Below are 19,731 nucleotides of genomic sequence, written 5' to 3'. Positions count from 1 at the left end.
CATGTTGTAGTATTCCGTTGTACACAGTAAGAGAAACTCACTTCAAAATTAATAACAAAGACAGTGAGAATTAAAAGAGTGTTTAGAATAACTTCTAAAAAAGAAGTAATTTTCCTGTCAGCAGCCGTAAATTAACTTTTTTTAACACTTAGTTAAAAACATCCTGTTTTTTAACTTTGCTGTCTAAAAAAGAAGTAATTTACCTGTCAGCAGCCGTAAATTAACTTTTTTTAACAGTTAGAAACATCCTGTTTTTTAACTTTGCCTCCTTTTAACTTTGTTTTTCAATTTTGAGATAAATTAAAGCCTCTCAAATTAAATCAAGTTTGTTCAAATAAACAGAAAATTGAATAATGTAGAAGTGAAAAAGAACAACAGGTTGCAAACTGTTAATTTTTATCATTTCTTGAATAAATCATCATTGTAGTTTTAGACAGCTGCTGGGCAGCTACCCTATTGTATTATAGTTTCTATCACTTATAACGTGACCAGCCTCCAGAAGTGTGTTGCATCAGAAACTCGCATTATTTTCAAAATTAAGTCATAGTTTGAAAATTATGAAATGCCGTTATCTAGTAACAATAGAATGAAAAAAAAATTGGAATGACTACAGTTTCACAGTTTATATTGCAGAATTTATTACTAGTCATTCAGAGAAGCAATTAAACTCTGTATTTATGTGCAGAAAATTTTCTTTCCTAATTGGTGCAGAAAGAACTCTTTCAAACACACACCTGCTCTTTCTTTTAACAATTTAGTTTAAGTTAATATTTTAGGTAAGTTGTTTTATAAACATGAGATTAAACTTAGTTTGGAACTTTATGTTTTTCATAATGTTTTCCCAAAATTATGCAATTTATCTTTTTCTTTTTTCTTTTTTTTTCTATTAAGAATGTCATCATTCAAGCATTAAAAAAGACCAAAACAAAACAAAACAAAACAAAAAAAAATACACTTCAACCCCCACTTTTCCAACTTTCATGAACTAAGGATAAAAATATTGTTAACATTTTTGACTGGAAACTGATCAAGCGTCAGAAAATTCAGAACCATTTATGTAAGTATTTAGCCATAAATTATGAAAAATGTCTTCTGCTTCTAAAAAAAAAATCATATTTTGATTTCTTTTAAAAATAAATATCATACATGACTAACTCATTAGAAACCAAACTGAAACAAATGCAGGATAACCAACAAATTCCTAATAATACTCAAAACTGATATTAGTGTTTATGCTTTTTCTGAGAAACACAGTAAAATGGTGCATATGTCTGCTTGTCTCACATCATTGCTATAGTTTCTTCATTGTGAAACCATTTTAAAGGGAAGGGAAAGGGAAGAGGTAGTTCATCTTGGGCACCACAGAGTGACACTAACCTGCTATCCCTTTACCCCCACCATCATTTGCCATCTGTTTATTTGCAAGATGGCTTGTAATTAAGGAACGATGCTGTTCTTTATAGGTACTGTGCTTGATTTTTACCCAGTCTCTCAACCCATTCATGGCTGTTACTCAGAGGCAGCTCTTCACCATCTATCCATTCCTTAACATAGAGAGCAACATCTCCACCCCTCCTTCCCAGGCTATCTCTTTTGAAAATCTTGTGGCCCTAAATTGCAGTGCTCCCATCATGTAACCCATTCCACCATGTCCCTGTGATAGCAAATAAATTTTGAGTTTCTTAATTTCATCATGGTTCCCAGCTCCTGTTCATAACCCCTCTGTGTGTACTGGTGTTGTGGCACTTCAGCTGGGCTGTTGGCCTCTTCACTTTTTGGAGTCATGCTCTCTAATTCCTTTGGGAATTAAATTAACAGGCATTTCTATGATATGCCCTAAAGTGCTGTTATTTGCTTGTTCCTTACTGATGCCCAGTAGACCATCTCCTCTGGGGAAAGAATTAGATTCTTAACAGAATCTATCATCTGCCCTCTGATTATCAAATATATAACAGTTACATGACTGGGTTTTTATTTTAATTAATAACTTTGACTCCTTCTCCACCTTATGGACACACAATTTTTTGTTGGCTATAGAACATATTATCATCAACACAGGTTCACACAGAAGAAACTCCATAAATACCGTGTACTTAATATCCAGATACTCCTTCAGCCATGTGGCATCCTGAAACCTACCCTTTTCATACAGGTAATAGAAAATGAAAGAAAATGTCACATTCATAGCATGGTCTATAAGAACATAGACTATTTACCAGAGATTTTGCATCTTGAATGTCCCCTGAAATTTTCAAGCCCTCTTTTAAAATTCCTACTTTTAATCGCAAAAGAGTAGTAGAAGACTGATGACAGTTGAAGAAATAGGTTTTGGACAAAAAACCTGTCTAATTATATACCAGGTTCATACACGTCTTCCTCTATTTTCCTCTTGTCCTATTTATTATTTTTGTAACAAAGTGACATTCTATTTAGATAAAAATTTTAGAAGCTGTATATTTATATTAAATATTTAAATCAACCTGTATCAATCAAGCTTGGCCTTTCATTTTACTGAACACCTACAATTTAAATGGAGTTTTTGGTGCTCAATATCTTTGAAAGCAGTATTCATGTTGAAGGATTTGAATTAACAACTTACTGTTATTGACTTTTCCCCTTCTCTAGTACTTATTGTTTGCATTTTCATGTGGGAGGATGGATTGTAGAAGAATAAGAGATAGTGATAAAGGCAAGAGTCAGTGGGTGGGAGAGAGAGAAAGAGAGAGGAGGAGGAAGAAGAAGGAGTCAGCTGGCCATGAGGAGCTGCCCATGAGAATTCACAAAGAAGGTATGAAAGTTTTACAGTAAGACAATGACAAAAATGGTGACCCCGACCGTGATTCAGGAAAGAGGATTTCAACACTAAGTGACATGATCCCATGGTGATCTGGATAGAGAACTGCATGAAGAAAAGCAACAAAACTGAAAGAAGAATGAGAGTAACTGTAAGAACTAGAAAAAGAATAATTCTATTATTCAGTACAATGTGTTATTGGTTAGTGAAATGTTTTTTCACTAACCAAATGTTTGTTAAGTATGGGTGTAAAAGATTTTGAAGATAAGTGAACTTTGTGAACTGAGAAAAGCAAAACTGAACCAATACTTAGAAATATATATATTCTTACTGTGATATGTTGTCTGAACATTTGTATAACTGTTAGTTCTAAATAAAATATATGAACACATCATAATGCTAATTTACTTGAACATGTCTTTCTAGAGATGCTGCAACTCTGTAATTAAAAGAAAGGGGGAATTGTGAGATAATGGGTGGATTGTAGAAGAATAAGAGATAGTGCTAAAGGCAATCTCACCCCTGAGGGTGAGATTGTGCTAATTACTAATTGTAGCTGAACTAATTACCATGGATTAGGAACAGGCCTGCTCTTAATAAGCCACAGGTATATCCAATGAGGCTGAGTGTTATAAAAAGGTGAGCTAGCTACTTGAGAGTCAGAGTCAGTTAGGGGTGCTGTAGTGAGGAGAAAGGAGTCAGCTGGCTGTGGGGACCTGCCCATGGGAACTCACAAAGAAAGTACAGTCAGACAATGATAACATTTTCTTTATAAATTTTGTGTTGCAAAAGATGGTGGAGATTCTATTGCATTGCAATAAAACCAGCTTTTTTTTTTATTTAATATTTTATATTCCTGGAATATTCTGTCAGTACCTGCATTTATGAACTTTTATCTTGTTAAGACAGCTATAATAGTATTTTTTTTCTTACAGCTAGTGTATTTAGTTTGCCTGATTAGCTAAAAGGAAGAGGTAGATCAGAAAAGATAGATAGATCAGAAAAATGTTTTTCAAGACTTTTGTTTTAGAAACTGCAACAGAATGATTACCAAAACCATTTAATGTATAGAACTATCCTTTACTTTTTAGTCCAAAGTTGAACACTAGGTGCATTTTATGGAAAAGCTGATCTTCAGCAAGAGACAAATTACAAAAATATTATGTAACCCTTATGCAGTGATTAAGGTATACTTGAACCCACTATGAAATAATCATGCTATAATGGTAATATTGGAGAGAAATGTAAACATAAAAACAGTTTCTGAAAAAAAGTAGCTAAAAACTGAGACATAAGTATGTTGAGATTAATTAAAAGGGACCACCAGAATAAATGTTTTCATGTTCATTTTATTCCAGTGGCAAAAAAGTAACAGAAACTTATTTGGCCTACCCAAACAAAATAGAAAAGTTTGAAATATTTCAGTTCTTACCAGTAGCATTTTTCCAGTGCATACCCAATCACCATTGCAGTAAACAAGCTTTTGAGGATCCAACAGTGTATAGACAAGTATAGATATGGTTTTATAGGCATAGATTTACACAAGATTACAGCATAAACAATCTAACTCATATTTAAATGTTATAGAATAAGTATGAAAATAAGTATTTGGTATTTGAAGTATTCATAAAATACTGAATGGAGGATTTTTTACAAGGGTGAACTGAAACATGAGAATATTTAGTTTTGAACTAAGTTACATATTAATGTAACTTTGAGTAATGATTCATAAGATGCATTTTTATTTCCACATACACACAGTATATAAAAAGTTTTTCAGCTAAATAAATTTAAAGTTTTACAAATGGTCTTTTTGCTTTCTCTATCTTTAGAGAAAAATTTCAATTCAAGATGCAACAAAGGCACATTGCAAAGCAATCAATCACAAGAAGTTAGATTTCCAGGTTTGACTCTATTCACGTTTCTTGTAGTAAGTGTTTATTCTGTGCTTACTATTATAGCAAAATCGCTGACTGGTGCTAGCTGCAGATATTTAACAAACAGCAAAGAACAGTTCTAACTATAAGTAAAACAAAACTTTTTTGAGATACAGGAAAAAAAGAAACCCCAACAAACTAACTAACCTAAAAAAACCCCTCAAAATTTCCCAAACCAAAAAACTGAGAAACAAGATTTAAAAGAAAATCAAACTGAGATCTAAATAACATAAGAATTTAAGAAAGTTTCCTGAAATATTGCAAAAAGTGAACTGCAGAAGGCCAAATAGGCAGTACTTCCATCCTCATGCAGGTATAAGGGTATTCCTGGCAAAAAAAAAATTACAGTGCCCATGTTGGCACTGTACCCTTGGCAAAGAGAAAACTACGTTTTAAATTTACAGTCATTAAACCATCTTTCATTGTGTCTTTAGGGTATCATAAACATTGTTTTAATAGATATTTTACATGCAATTGAGGAAACACTGGTTCAAAAGGGATCAATTTCTACATGCAGATCTCTTTCTAGTTTATTTCCTGAGTTGACTATGTTGCCAGAAAAAGTTCCTCTGTTATGTTCCTGTTAGTGAGAGTCAGTCTTAAGAAAAGGATGCTTTTGTACTGAATTTAACCTTTATTATCTGTTCCATCATCATGAGTGTTTCCAGTTCTGTAATCATCTGTACTTATTGTCTGAAGGTCAGACATAAATCCAAAAAATTGACTATGAAAATTTCATCCCATTCCCTATCGGCTGATCAATATTCTTATCACAAGCAATGGTATTTCTATAACCTTCCCAGGCATTAAAATTGCCCAAACTGATAACATTTGTGATCTACAAACAGAATCTGCAGTATTGTTCTGGAATGGTACTCTCCAGTTTAGAACTCCCACTAAAACCACACCACTGCTCACTCCCCCTCCTCCTCCAAATGGAATCACAAAAAGCAAAGATCACAGGTTGGGATAAGAACAGGACTGAAATCAACAATGAGGGAAGACAAAAACAATGACAGCAACAATATTAATACAAAAGGTTTAAGACAAATTATTTACATGGAAACCCTACAGCAATAAACAAACACTGACCTGCTCTTCTCCACCATCTTTTCTCCTGACCAGTCAGAACACCCTTCTGCTCAGAAGAGACTGTGCCTTTCCTCTGCACCCATTATTGGCATGAGGTGGTAATTGGATAATATCAGGGCCCTGGCAACTCCTGGCTATTGCAGAAAATTAACCATGTCGTGGCCAAAAACAGGTAAGATATTCACAAACAATTTAATTTTCTTTAAAAGTAAAGTAAGAATATAGAAAAGATATATAAGTTGCAGTGTTTTAGTGGTTGGGATCTTATGTGGCAATAGAAAAATGTTTGAATTAGTCAATTTTTTTGTAGCAATCCTTTGAAATATCCTAGTTGTTTAATTAATATAAACCATTGCTTCTAGTTGCACTAAAATTACGCTATTCCTTCTTTTATTATTGGTACCATAGATATTGCTCTCATTTCTGCAAGGTTTATTTTAAAATATTCTTAATATATTTTATTTCTCTTCTATTATTGCAAAAAAATTCTGCATTTTTTCTTCTCAGTCAGGTCTGGTAATTATGGAAGAAAATATAACCAAACTTTCCTTTACCTAGTGCTCTGGAACAGAAGATCTTCTTATTCTTAGGATACATTTTGACAACAGTGAAGTTTCAAAATAGTGATATCAGAAACAAAATACTTTCATTTTAACCTGATTAATCTAGCATGCTTCCTTTTACCTAAAATTAATTATTTAATAATAGGAAAAAATATGAACTCAATATTTTACAAGAACAAGGGAGATCTCAAATGGGTCTGTGGATCAAGACTCACTTCACACTAAGTGATCCAAAGGTAATTGATGTAACATGTATAGGAGATATTTTATTCTGTAGTATAAAGCTCATAGCCAAGTGCAAAATTTTCTATATAAGAAAAAATGTTATCTAAATCCACTTCACAGATAATGGATGCAATCATCACAATTTAACAGTTGATTTAATTAAATAATGATTACGAACCCAAATGTAAGGTGACAACAATACAAATTATTTGGGCAAAATGCTAAGGTTTATGCAATATGCTGAGGTAAAGTGCACTTTCCAATGATTTCTTAAGCATCCATCTTTCACTACATAGCCAGACAAATAAAAGAGTCCAATGAAAAAGTAATTCTTGATTGCCAGTGGTATAAATGATTTTCCAACTGACAAAATGCAGACCTTCACTATAAAAGTGAAAGGTCAAATTTCCCTAGAAGAAATGTCATTCATGCACTGGAAGGACATCCTTAAATGGGAAGAAAAAGGTTTCTTTTCATCCACTTGTCATAGTGTAGCAAGTCATATAGTATCTCATGGATAAATCTAGCTCATGTACTGAGAGAGCCTTTAGGACATAATGTCAATAAGGTTAAAAAGACAGAAAACTTGGTTTTTACAGGTGTGTTTTCCTTGAGTCCTACCATATTCTACACAAACCCTTTCTGCCACCTAATTGATTTTCTTTGTTTCTAACATCCAAGCAAAACATCTAAAACATGTAGCTGTACTTTTGTCCTGATGGTCTTGATTAACTTTTGCTCTTGATACTGCAAGACATATGTAACTGCACCATGGAGAATATCAGGACTCAGTTCTGCACGTTTAACCAAAACTCAGTGGTGTTTCTTAGAGCCTGATATGCATCATCAAAATGCTTTTGCTCCACTTATGCTACTAGCTGTGGTCAACTGCAGTCACTACTCACATAATTAAATTGTGTGCTCCTTCAACATGAATTACTATTTTCCCATGCGAGATTTCTATTTTCTTAAATAAGGCAACATTAAAATATTTTGGAGCATATCTTTTCAGAAAGAAATTGGCTTTAATCTTTTACTTCAGATGTCAATTAGTCTTCTTTTAAAACTTATCACTGTTTTTTTCCAGGCATTGTTCAAGTAATCCCTAGCAAATTTTTTGCCACACATAATTTTTGCCCTCTGATTTTCAGATTCCTCAAGGAATAAAAGCAGCATGAAAATAGTAAAAGAACACAGAGACGCACACATACATATATAAAAATTTCTATATTTTATTTATAAATATATAAATACATGGATATGTTTTTCATTTGCATCTTTTAATAAATATGTAAAAATTAACTACTTGTTATTAAAATAATTTTAATAATGACAGTGTGAAACGTACGTGTTTTTCACACTTTGTATTCAGCTAATGAAGAATGCTTAAACCAATGGCATTACTGGTAAGCTTAGAGTTTGCAGAACTGGAAGTCAGAGAGCTAGAAGTACTCTCCCTGCCTCCCAAAGTAGAGGTTTTCTAAATTAGTCAAGTAATTTACAGCCTCAGATTTATGAGGGTTGTGTTGGGTTTAGTTCATTTTTTTGGGGTTATTTTTGGTTGGGTTTTTCATAGTGTAACTGTGACATGTAAGAACAGTCTTAATAATTCCCTCTATTGTGCATATTTGTAAGTCTTTGTTACTATTTGCACAGCATTGTTCCTCATTTCTATTTTTATTATTTCTGTTTAACCTCTTTAATTTTCATTTTCATTACTAAGTATTGCATTATTTTCAGCAGCAGTAATTTCTCACATGCAGTGTGACAAGCTACTAACTATAATCTAGAAGTTACAGCAAAGAAATATCAATAAGTAAATGAGAATAAACTAGTTTATTTGAAACCAAGAAAAAAAGTCTATTAAAGTAACTTTGTTTTCCAGTTTCTACAGAAAATGAAACATATTGTTTTCTTTAAGAATCCCAGATAATCACAAAAACATTTCATTGCACTCACTCCTTAATGTTTTCATGGCAACAATGCCCCAAAGCTCCAGCAAAAGAATGAAGATTTTGCTGGGCTAGATGGAAATATATATATATGAAAACAGATTTATCCTTTAAAAGATCAGGATCAGGCCACATATTGCAAAATTTGATGAAATCCTGTAGTGTTATATTTGCATTCGGTCTTATTCAGTTAGCAAGGGCATTAGCCTTGCTAATAAAAATTATGTTTGGAAAACAGTGTAAATATTTGTACTCTTCAAAGTGTAGATAAAAAGTCACATAGTATTTGCGATGACAGTACACATGTCAAAAACTGCAAAAAAGGGAAACTAGTATTTACCCTGTTTCATTTGAAAACAAGATTATAAGAAGAAAGAATGTGCAGTTTTAAGTGAACTTAATGATTCTGAAATAACGTTAGGCTTGACACTAGAAACAATATTCTGCTTTTTTCTTGCTAAAATAATCATTTGCTTGTTAAAATCTTTTGGTTTTAGAGACAGATTAAATTCCAAATATAGTTTCAGTTGTTGTTACAACTTGACAGTTTTTTGCAAACAAACCTAGAAAAAGAAATCTTAAATGTCTAATGAATTACAGTTATAATAATTTTCTAAGGGAAAGATTATGAAAATATTCAAATATGGCATAATATAGAAACTGATAAAAAAAATCTTGATTAAAAATTCCAACTCCCCACAAAATCTCCAGAATGACTGCTTAAAGCTCATTCAGTCAAGATTATTTTAGATTATAAATTCAAGTTAGATGGTTGCGGAAGGGATTTTTAGACATGATGATTCTTCGTTTCCATTTGTGTTGTGGTTTGACTGGCCAGATGCTGTGCACCCACAAAAGCTGATCACTCACTCTCCCCTGCAACTGGATAGTGGAGAGGAAATATAAAGAAGGGTTTGTGAATTGAGATAAGGACTGGGCAAAAACACTCATCAATTACCATCAAAGGCAGAACTGGTTCAACTTGGAGATATAAAGTGAGAGTGTAACTAACAAGATAAGAGCAGGAACATGAGAAGTAAAACAAGGCCTTAAAACACCTTTTTACTCCCCCCCAACCTCTCTCACCTTCCCATTGATAGTGGAGGAAGATAGGGAATGGGAGTTTTGGTGGCTTTGCTCACTGCTCAGTCGTTCTCCTGCTGCACTGTGGGGTCCCTCCCACAGGAGACAGTTCTCCATGAACTTCCATAACATGGCTCCATCTCACAACCAACAGTCCTCCCAAAACTGCTGCAGAGTCCATCCATTCCACAGAGAGCAGTACCTCTCAATCTGCTCTAGTATGGGTTACTCTTCCACAGGGTGCAGTCCTCCAAGAACAAGCTGCAATCCAAGGTCCCCTCTCTCTTCCATGTTTCCCACAGGATCACAGCCTCCTGCAGGCATCCACCTGCTCCAGCATGGGCACATCCCCCACAGGCTGCGGGTGGCTCTGTGCATCCTCCGTGGATCTGTGCATCCTCCATGGATCCCCATGGTCTGCAGGGGCATAGCTGCTTCACCATGGCTGCACCACAACCTGCAAAAGAGTCTTGACTCCAGTGCCTGGAGCACTTCCTGCCCCTCCTTTTCCATGGACCTTGGTGTCTCCATGTTATTTTCCTTCACATGTTCTCACTCCACTCTTCTCTAGGTGGAGAATTACAACCATGCCACAAATTTTGTTTTGATTTCTTTTTAATTATGTTGAGACAGAGCAGTTATCACCAACTTTAATTGGCCCAGCCTTGTCTGGCTGCACATCAATCTTCAGAGCCATCAGGGATTTGCTCTGCCAGGCATGTGGAAGCTTCTAGTAGCTTTTCACAGAAGCCACCTGTGTGGCTCCCCCACTACCAAAAACCTGGCTGTACAAAACCAACACAAAGCACCTTAGCTTAGCTTCCTGGAGGATCTTTTCTGTGATCTTCCCAGGCCCAAAGGTGAGACTCACAGGTCAGTAGTTCTCAGAGTCCTCGTTCCTACCCTTTTAAACGATGGATACAATCCTTCTCTTTTTCCAGTCTCCTGGGCCTGCACCTGATTGCCATGACTTTTCAAATATCATAGACAGTGACTTGGCAATAACATCAGCCAATTCTCTCAAGACTCTGAAGTGCATTTCATTGAGTCCCATAGAGTAAAGTACCTTCTGCTTCTGCAGGTGTTCATGAGCCTGATATTACAGTATGAAGGATTTTTTTTTCCCCAGGCCTCATCCTGCTGCCCACCCCCTTGAGAGTTATATAAAAGCATAGGAAATTACATCTGCACAGTGGAATATGGAAAAAAACCCACAGTATTTTATAAACATTAGAAATAATCATACCACTTCGAGACTTAAAAAATAATTGTTTGAGATCCATTTATCCTTTTCATAGTTCTGCCAAGAGTAGGGAAATGTATGCCAAAGCCTCAAGCTTTTGTCAAGAGGATATGGATTTGTGTTTGTTGGAATCTCTCTAATTTTTATTTCAATAGAAGGATAAGGGTTTTGAGAACATACACTGAAAAATTACTATAAAGACTCAAAAACTGCCTAAGTTAGTTAGTGAGAAATGTTGACAAAAAGGTGATAAAAAGGTGTCATTAGTCCCTTTGCTGTCATCTTCAGAAGAAATAATTCATAGTCTTTGCAGTCATCCAGTGATAGGATCCATTCCCATCTTTAAACTGTCTTTTCAGTGGTTGCCACAACTGTTCAGACTACAAGGGAGTTTGGATTATTTTTTATCTTTTGTATTACTTGATAAAATCTGATCTTCTGAAGATATCTCAAGTATAGTAAATGCTTTCAGTAGCCCACAAATACCTTTAGGCACTAACAGGTTAAAATATTTTTAACAACACGGTTTTACAGGATGGCACGTGGAAAAATTATGTTTGTGTGACTTTGCCCACATGGTCTGGAAGTCAGCTTTTCTGCTGCAAAGGGAGGTGTGATAATTTGTGTAGCAGCTTCTGTGAATGACATTTCCAGGTAGCAGCTGGAATTGCTCACCCCACTTCTCTTCCTGCAAAAGCTTCTGCTACAGAAGGTCTACACCTCCTTAGAAAAGAAAACTTCCCCTTCAAACAAATTGAAGAAACACAATTTTGTCCAAAATTCTTTGAATTGGCTTTAAATGAGCTCAGTGCTTCATTTGAACTGTCCTTCTCCCCTTCTGTTTTCATACCAGTGAAGAAACGCAGGAATGTCTTTGTAATATGATGTTAAGAAACTCACCTGCAAGTGAATATTTTTGCTCTATTCCTTCCTGAAGTGAATACTTTAACACCTGATGATACATATGCACTGGGTTAATGAATAAAGTCCATATGTCCTTATTTCAGAGTGAAGTGTCTAATTATAATGCTATATAGTGTCTTCTTTTGCTTGTTAAATGAATATTGAATTAGCTTTTCTTCTGAAAGAATAAAAGTAAGCACTCTTCCCACTCTTCCTCTGCTTTGGGATATTAGTTTATAATTTGGAATATATATCTGGCAAAAAGAGAATTTCTCTAGGCAGAAGATCATCTGTTTCTCCAGATGCTTTCTAGTCACTGAACTATTGGATTAAAGAAGAAGTGCAGAGAAGTGGAAATAGGGCGTTTTACATTCCTGCATTTATATGCTGAGTTCCATCTGATGGTGGATCCTGAGAAAGCCTATGAGATCAATTTTTGGATGCAAAAATGTCAAAACAATGCTCAAATCTGATCAGACTTAAGGAGACTTTGATCTCTCAAGTCTCTTCTTAAGGTCAAAATAGTGAGATAAATGTCAGGTAGGATAGAAAATGGACTGAAAATTGATAGGACTCTTATGATTTGTTCAATATTCAATTGTCACACAGTTGACAGACAGTACAGTGCTGGGGCTAGCACATTTTTGGTGTATTAATTATCCTGGGAGGTGGGACATAATGCAGTCTCATCAGTTTAATGGATGACACCAAACTAGGGCAGATCTCTCAATGTCCAGGTCACTGAAAAATAAATTATTCTATATTCTGATTCTATGAGACCAGAAAACAATGAATGATGACATAGTGAAGAGTCTTAAGGTAAGGTCTGACACAATTGATTTGTCATTTGGCAATGGCTGCATATAGAAATCCTGGTACCAATTATAAAGGAATAAAATAATTTTACTAATTTATATGAAAATAGTACGTTGACTATTATCAATATAAATACACTGCTTCCGTAGTAACAAAAAAATTAACTGAATTACAGTATATTTCTATTATTTGGTGATATGTCCTACAAATCTAAGTAAGCATGACACTTCTCAAAAAAAGACTTGGATTGACTATTATCAATATAAATACACTGCTTCCATAGTAACAAAAAAAATTAACTGAATTACTGTTTATTTCTATTATTTGGTGATATGTCCTACAAATCTAAGTAAGCATGACACTTCTCAAAAAAAGACTTGGAAAGTCTTCCACTCCCTTTTAGCATGGCATAACAGTTTGCATGTTGTCCAAAAAATGTTAGCTATTTTAATTTAAATCTTCACATGAATTACGTCCAATTTCAGTAGGTGAAAAATCACAGTGTATTCTGCTCCAGAAAAGTGAATTTTTAGTTTGCTATATGGATAAATTGGAAGGTGTCTAGAAAACTCCTTATTGGAGAGTTCAAAAGTAGGAAGTGTTCCATTTTATTCTTCTAGCATTAAACTTTTAAACAAGCATAAAGTAGATAAACTTTCCAAATTAAAGTTTAATTTTATGTTTTTCTGTATCAAGGAACATGTAAAAAATTCTGAAAAAGATTCAGTTATAGGCAGAACTAGACATTAATATAGTTTTAATCTATTAAACTACATGCTGAAGTTCCAAACTTTAGAGAATTTCCCTCCTTAGAAGCTCTAACACAGTATTTTAGAAATCTTTTGTAATAAAAAAAAGTCTCTATGACATATGAATTGTAGCTTATATGTTTATTTTGTTTATTTGAATTTTTATTTTAGGCCTGTGGATTTACTACAGTATCCTTAAAATGAGATAAATAACTAAACAGATGCTCTTTGCCAAATATGTAGGAAAAATGTTAGCAATTCAGAAACACCTAAAGGCAGCTAATAATCCAAGCATTTTTAATAGCAATGAATAATTCTACATCTGATTAAATGCAGCAGGGACACCTCTATCATATTTTCAGTGTGAGTAATTTCAAACAACAAATTAGCTGAAACAAAAACATTGTGATGAGCAGAAATAATTTATACATTAGAGGTTTTTTCCACTGTATCTTTGCAATTCAGATAAATTATTGTGTAAAACTGTGCCACTGGGCTGTAGTGCATCCATCAGACAATACATGTGTTAGAAAAAGGTAAAACCCTATGAAGAAAATCACAGAAATTAAATCTTTGGTATGTCAACAGGAAAAAAAATTAATTAAAACATAAGCATATTTTTATTTCAGAGAACTAATCAGTATTATTGCTTTTGCTTTCACAGGAGACAGAAGCAACTACTGCACTATCTTATTGTGTTAGCAAAGTTAGTTACTAAATCAAATATATTCTTTGGGCTTTTTTTCTGGAGTGCTAGAGTTGCAAAAAGCTGTGGGGCCACTTGTGATGTGTTCATGAATTTGCCTTAGGGTCCATGAAAATGGAAATTTTTTTAATAAAATCAACTGAAAAACCCCAAATATAATGTGGCTATTGCTTGCTTTCTATAGGTATTGTAATATAGGATCCAATGAACACTTACAGCTAAAATAAAAAGTAATCTTCTTCATACCTAAAATAAAGTCAAACAAGAATCACTACTTCACAAATGTCTAAATTATTTTTTATTTTCTCTCCATAGGTAGAAGACCAACTGCAAAACATCTCACACCCTTTGCTGTTTGGATTTGTAGCAATCTAGAGGCACAGAATTTTTACAAGAAATCTGTTTCTTATCACTTAGATCATCCAGATAACATTTGAAACTTTCTATCAATTTCTTTCCAAATTCTGAGCCTTTTGAAATTCTTTTATACCTGACAGGAATGTGTTTTTAATTTTTTTTTTTCTTTAAAGAAATCTGCAATGTGTTATTTGAAAGCATGAGCTGTAAGATACTTCTGTACTAGTAAGCATGACTAATATTGGTTAATTTCATTAATACACATAGCTCTATTTCTGGGCATTCTTCTTGTTCTGAAATAAATACGGATAGAGCACCATTGCAACTGGAAGAGAATCAACGTCTTGTTTATCTAGAAATTGCATTAACAGGCTTCCTTAATATTTCTGAGAACATATTTGCAGGAAAAAGTTTCATCATAAAATAATATAGTTATAACCATCATAAATTTAGTTCAGTACCATCAGTGATGCTGAAGAAAGGCAAGGATGAAAGTGAAAACAAAAAGAACAAAAGAAGTTTCTTCCTAGTATTCAAGAAAAATAAGACTTTTTACATCAGTCATCTGTGGGAATCTGTGGTATTCACATAATCTTTGAACAGAGAGAGACATCATTCTCCCTCCCAGGATTTTTCCTGGGGAAGGCAATGAAAAAGCTTAGAGAGAGGAGAAAACAATTTTTATCTCTACTTGCTGCTCCTTTTGTTTGGCACATGTGGAATGTGTTATGGAGATTATTTACTGAAGAGTGATTTGTTAATTAGACTCTGCAGATGGTTGTTTGGACGGATTGACTAATTTGGTCAAAGTTGTGAGGTAACTGTCTGAAAGGGTAATGGTGTTTTTGTTAGTTTAGTATAGTAATAGTATGTAGTGTAATATAATATAGCTTAACAAAGCATTTTGTTCAGCCTCCTGAATGGAGTCAGAGCACATTAGTCCTGCGTCAAGGGCACCCTGCATTGATAGGAGTCTTAAATTCTTTTTGCCAGGGTCAGGATTAAATGCACAATACAGTATTCCTTGTTTGAACTCAGATGTTTATTAGTTCTTTCCTCTATTACAGTTTCACAGTGAGTTCTACAGCACTTCACTCTAACAAACTAAAAATGGAGCCATATCTCTCTATCTACAAGGCCTTTTAAGGATTAGCTGGCCAATTAAGAAATGACACCTAAATTATTGTTACTTTTGACCCAATAACCAACTACCCATGTCCCACAAGGTGGACTTTTATATCTAATTGCACAATACCACCCAAACCCATGAAGGACTAGCATCTGCCCTAAAACCTCCATCTTGCTTTATATATATTACTATATTCTAAAACTTTATACTCTATGTTTGCTACCATGTGATATTACACACTTCTATTCAAACTACAGACCCATAATCCCAGTTCTATTATTCCATTTTGGAAGCCCTCTACATGGCCCCAGGTCAAATGCTGTGTTCTCTTGGGGGTCAGTGCCTGTCAGCACAGAAAATCTAAAATTCTCAGCCCGGTTCTCAGCCAGGGTTCCAACAGACCACAACCCCAAAAAGTAGGTCAGACCTGGAATTATTCAGACCTTGAAAGTATCTGGGAGGTCTTTCAAGAAAAAAGAATACAATTTTGTGGAAAACATTAAGATGGATGAAAAGTTAAACTTAAAAAATATTTTAACCTGAAATACATGGGAATGTTTCACCTTTTGAAAAGTGAAAGGGCTACATGTGGCTACAAATATGTGGCAAAAATATATAATATATATAAGATAATTGTTTCTTCTACATTTTTCCTGTGTGCCTGTGTATATACACCTGCAAAACGTTAAGGCTATTCTGCTGACTTCAGTTTCTCAGTATAGGTATCACTATAAGTATCTTCTGTGTTTGACTATAACAGATGTCAGCACCTGGAAGTACACAAAACATAAGGCATATTTTCTGCAGTTCTTGTATTTGCATGGTCAGAAGACACCTTAGTATATGAAAGGTATTAGCTACATCTACTTTACTGGTAATATTCAGCATTATATTTTCATTTAGTGATTTCTCTTTTTGTGCTACCATATAGCACCAAATGATAGCAGCTAAAAAATGTATATATTCTTCAGCATTATATTTTCATTTAGTGATTTCTCTTTTTGTGCTACCAGGATAGCAGCTAAAAAATGTATGTATTCATGTTCCACATGAGCAAGGAGACATGTCACACACTAGACACTACAAGTTGTTTGATTTATATATGCAAATCCCAAATACCTAATGGTAAAAGAAGTCTGCTTTTGTTTTGATAAGCTTAGTGATTCACACAATAAAACATAAGATGCAAGTGCTAAGACAGTTTTAAAACTTTATCCATAAAGTGCATCCTCTGATAGGATCATCCCATTGGATGCTACAACATTTATTTTACCTACTGTACAAATAATTTAAACATCCCCACTTCTTAAGCTTGATTGAATTTAAACATTACTTGGGGTTCATAATGTCTTCATTATTTACCTCCCCATTAAAATGTTGACGTTAACAAAAATAAAAAAGACAATTTTAAAACTGCTGGAAACAGTAGACTATTATTTCCAAGCTCCATCTACTTACCAGAGGTCCACATCTGCTCATTCAAATGATGCTAGAGGTTGTCACAACTCCATAACAGAAAATTTGTATTGGCAGTGCCTATAACATACTAGCCTTAACAATAGAAAAGTTAGCAAAATCAGAATGTCATGATATGTTATTGACACTTAAATTATCAACTGTCACGGTGATAGTTTCTGAAAAATCCCCTCACCAGGATTTTTCTCCTGAGAAGCTGAGAAGCCTCAGAAAAGAAATGTAAGCAATAATTATCTGATTGCTTTGGAATGTGGCAGGTGCATCTTTGATTGGTTCCATGTGAATTGTTTTTACTTATGACCAATCCCAGTCCAGCTGTGTTGGAACTCTGGTCTGTCACGGGTTTTTATAATTCATTATTTTCTGGCTTTCTGATGTATCCTTTCTCTCTATAGTTTAGTATAGCTTTAGCACTTTACAATATAATAAATATCATATCATATTATAATAAATCAGCCTTCTAAGTAATATGGAGTCAGATTTATCTTTTCACTTGTCATGGGACCTCCAAACACATCAACAATCAACACTTAAGTTTTTTTCACTTAAGTTATTGACAAATATTCATCAAGTAATACCTCTCTTGACTACTATTAACAAAGGGCAACGTAAACCTAGGAGTTTGTGCTAACTGTGCTTGAATTGGCTTTTCAGCTGTAGAAGGAGGACTTTCAGGGGGACTTAATTGTTTCAGCCACTTAGCAGTCCAGACAGAGGTGCTAAAGAAAAAAAAATATATACCTTGTTCTCAGAATGCTTTCTCCACCTTCTTCCTGAGGAACAAAGCAGAGTAATGACTACACACAAACATAATTCCAGCTTATCAAAAGCCTAAGCAACTGCAGATTCTTAAAGACATTTTTTTTCCTCACATTATCATGGACAATCTGATTACAGGCAAGTCAACAACTATTGATATTTTAACACATGCAAGCTAGCAGTAATGGCTGTGCTATGCATAACTTTATAAATCATTGTATTTCTCTTGAAAAACCAAATGATTCTTTCAATAATATTTTTGAGACTGAGATAATACAAATTTATATCAAGTTTAGTCTTTGTTTATAGATCCAAAGGAAACAGGGTTTTTTTCCACATTAGTTCTTGCATAAGAATTTGAAAACCTGCATGTTTCAGATATTCCCTGCAGTAGTATCTAAGCTTGCATATTTATCTAATGATAATACACATCATAGTTATTTTCTGTTATTTTCCTCCTACCTCAGAATGTTCTCCCCTTTTGTGTTTACTACAATCAACTTGGCCCTGTCTTTAGAAGTTTCAATGATATGCAGTTGTATTTTAAGTTTTGTCCTCCTGTTCAAGGCCAGATTGAATAACCACTTCATCTAGTGAAAGATGTCCTTGCCCCTGGCAGGCAGGTTGGGACGAGATGATTGTCATGGTTCCTTCCAATGACACCCTTCTACAGTTCTGTAAAATATTGTTCACCTGTGTGAAGATTTATCATGTATAAACATATACTTCTATGCATTATTTAACAACTACAAAGAGCAAGTATTCATTAAATGGAAGTTACTCAGACAAAGAGCAAGTACAAACACTACAATGTGAATGCAGATGCAGTCTGCATCTGTAACATGCTTTTCTCAACAGCAGTTATTTCTTCTGCTATAGATGCCTTTGTTTCTAGATGCCTTTCTAAACACTTGCAACATATTTCTGTGCTCCCATCACGACAATTTAGGATACATTTATTGCTTATATAGATCTTGCCTATCAAGTAGTAGACATGCCATAAATATATTTATGCAGTTTTTCTTTAAAAATGTCTGAGAGAGAGTTTTCATGTAACTTGTTCAGCCACCATGTCAGTACAGTACAAGTGCCACGACAGTGCTGTAATACAGCTTTCTGGGATTGCCTCATTTGCTGCTTGGAATATTGTGCTACCATACTTATACTGATAGCTGTACCTGAGAGATCTCATTTATGTCTGGTTCTGTCCACACAATATGCATTTTATCAATATCTATGCAGACAGTACCCTCAAAGATGCATCTTAATTGAGTCAGGGTACAGTGTATGCTAAATTTAAGTATTCACAGACACCTATTCCCCCAGTAATACTGCAGTGTAGTTCTAAAAAGCAATTTATTAAAGGCTTTGGGAAGAAAAAATATAGGCAAGTTAATATTCCACAAACCCATTCCTGTGACCCAGCCTTATGTAATGCAACTGTTCCTTGGGGATTCTGAATTATTCTTCATGCATTCACTGACTTCTGATACCATGTCTTTCAGTAGAAATTCCTTCTTTTATACCCAAGACCTCTTTAATAACAATTTCCCATCTAAATAAGAAATAAAATATATGTTTTAAAACACTATGTCTATAACCCAGATATCTCCACATGATAGTGTAATATAATTTGAAATGGAAATAGAGAAAAAAAAACAAACCCATGCACATCTTGCATTCATCAATAAACTTTACTATACAGAACAGTTTGTATATACAATAATTATACTAGCTTGCCAAGAAAGACATTTTTCTTAAACAGTGATCAAGTGAGGACATTTAATGGAAAGGCACTGAAACAATTTCTGTAATTCTGTTACTGCTAGTAAGACCATGTACTGCATACTTACCTTCCACAGCGAACTTCTTGTCTCCATTATGTTGTATGCTGAAAGTTTTAAAAGGTCAGTCTGTGTTCATGCTCATTTATCTTCATTCTCATTT

This window comes from Passer montanus, unplaced genomic scaffold (genome assembly GCF_014805655.1).
Source record: "Passer montanus isolate IOZ18808 unplaced genomic scaffold, ASM1480565v1 scaffold33, whole genome shotgun sequence".
Lineage (NCBI taxonomy): Eukaryota > Metazoa > Chordata > Aves > Passeriformes > Passeridae > Passer > Passer montanus.
The sequence above is the reverse complement of the archived record's forward strand: the minus strand, read 5'-3'. Positions refer to the sequence as shown.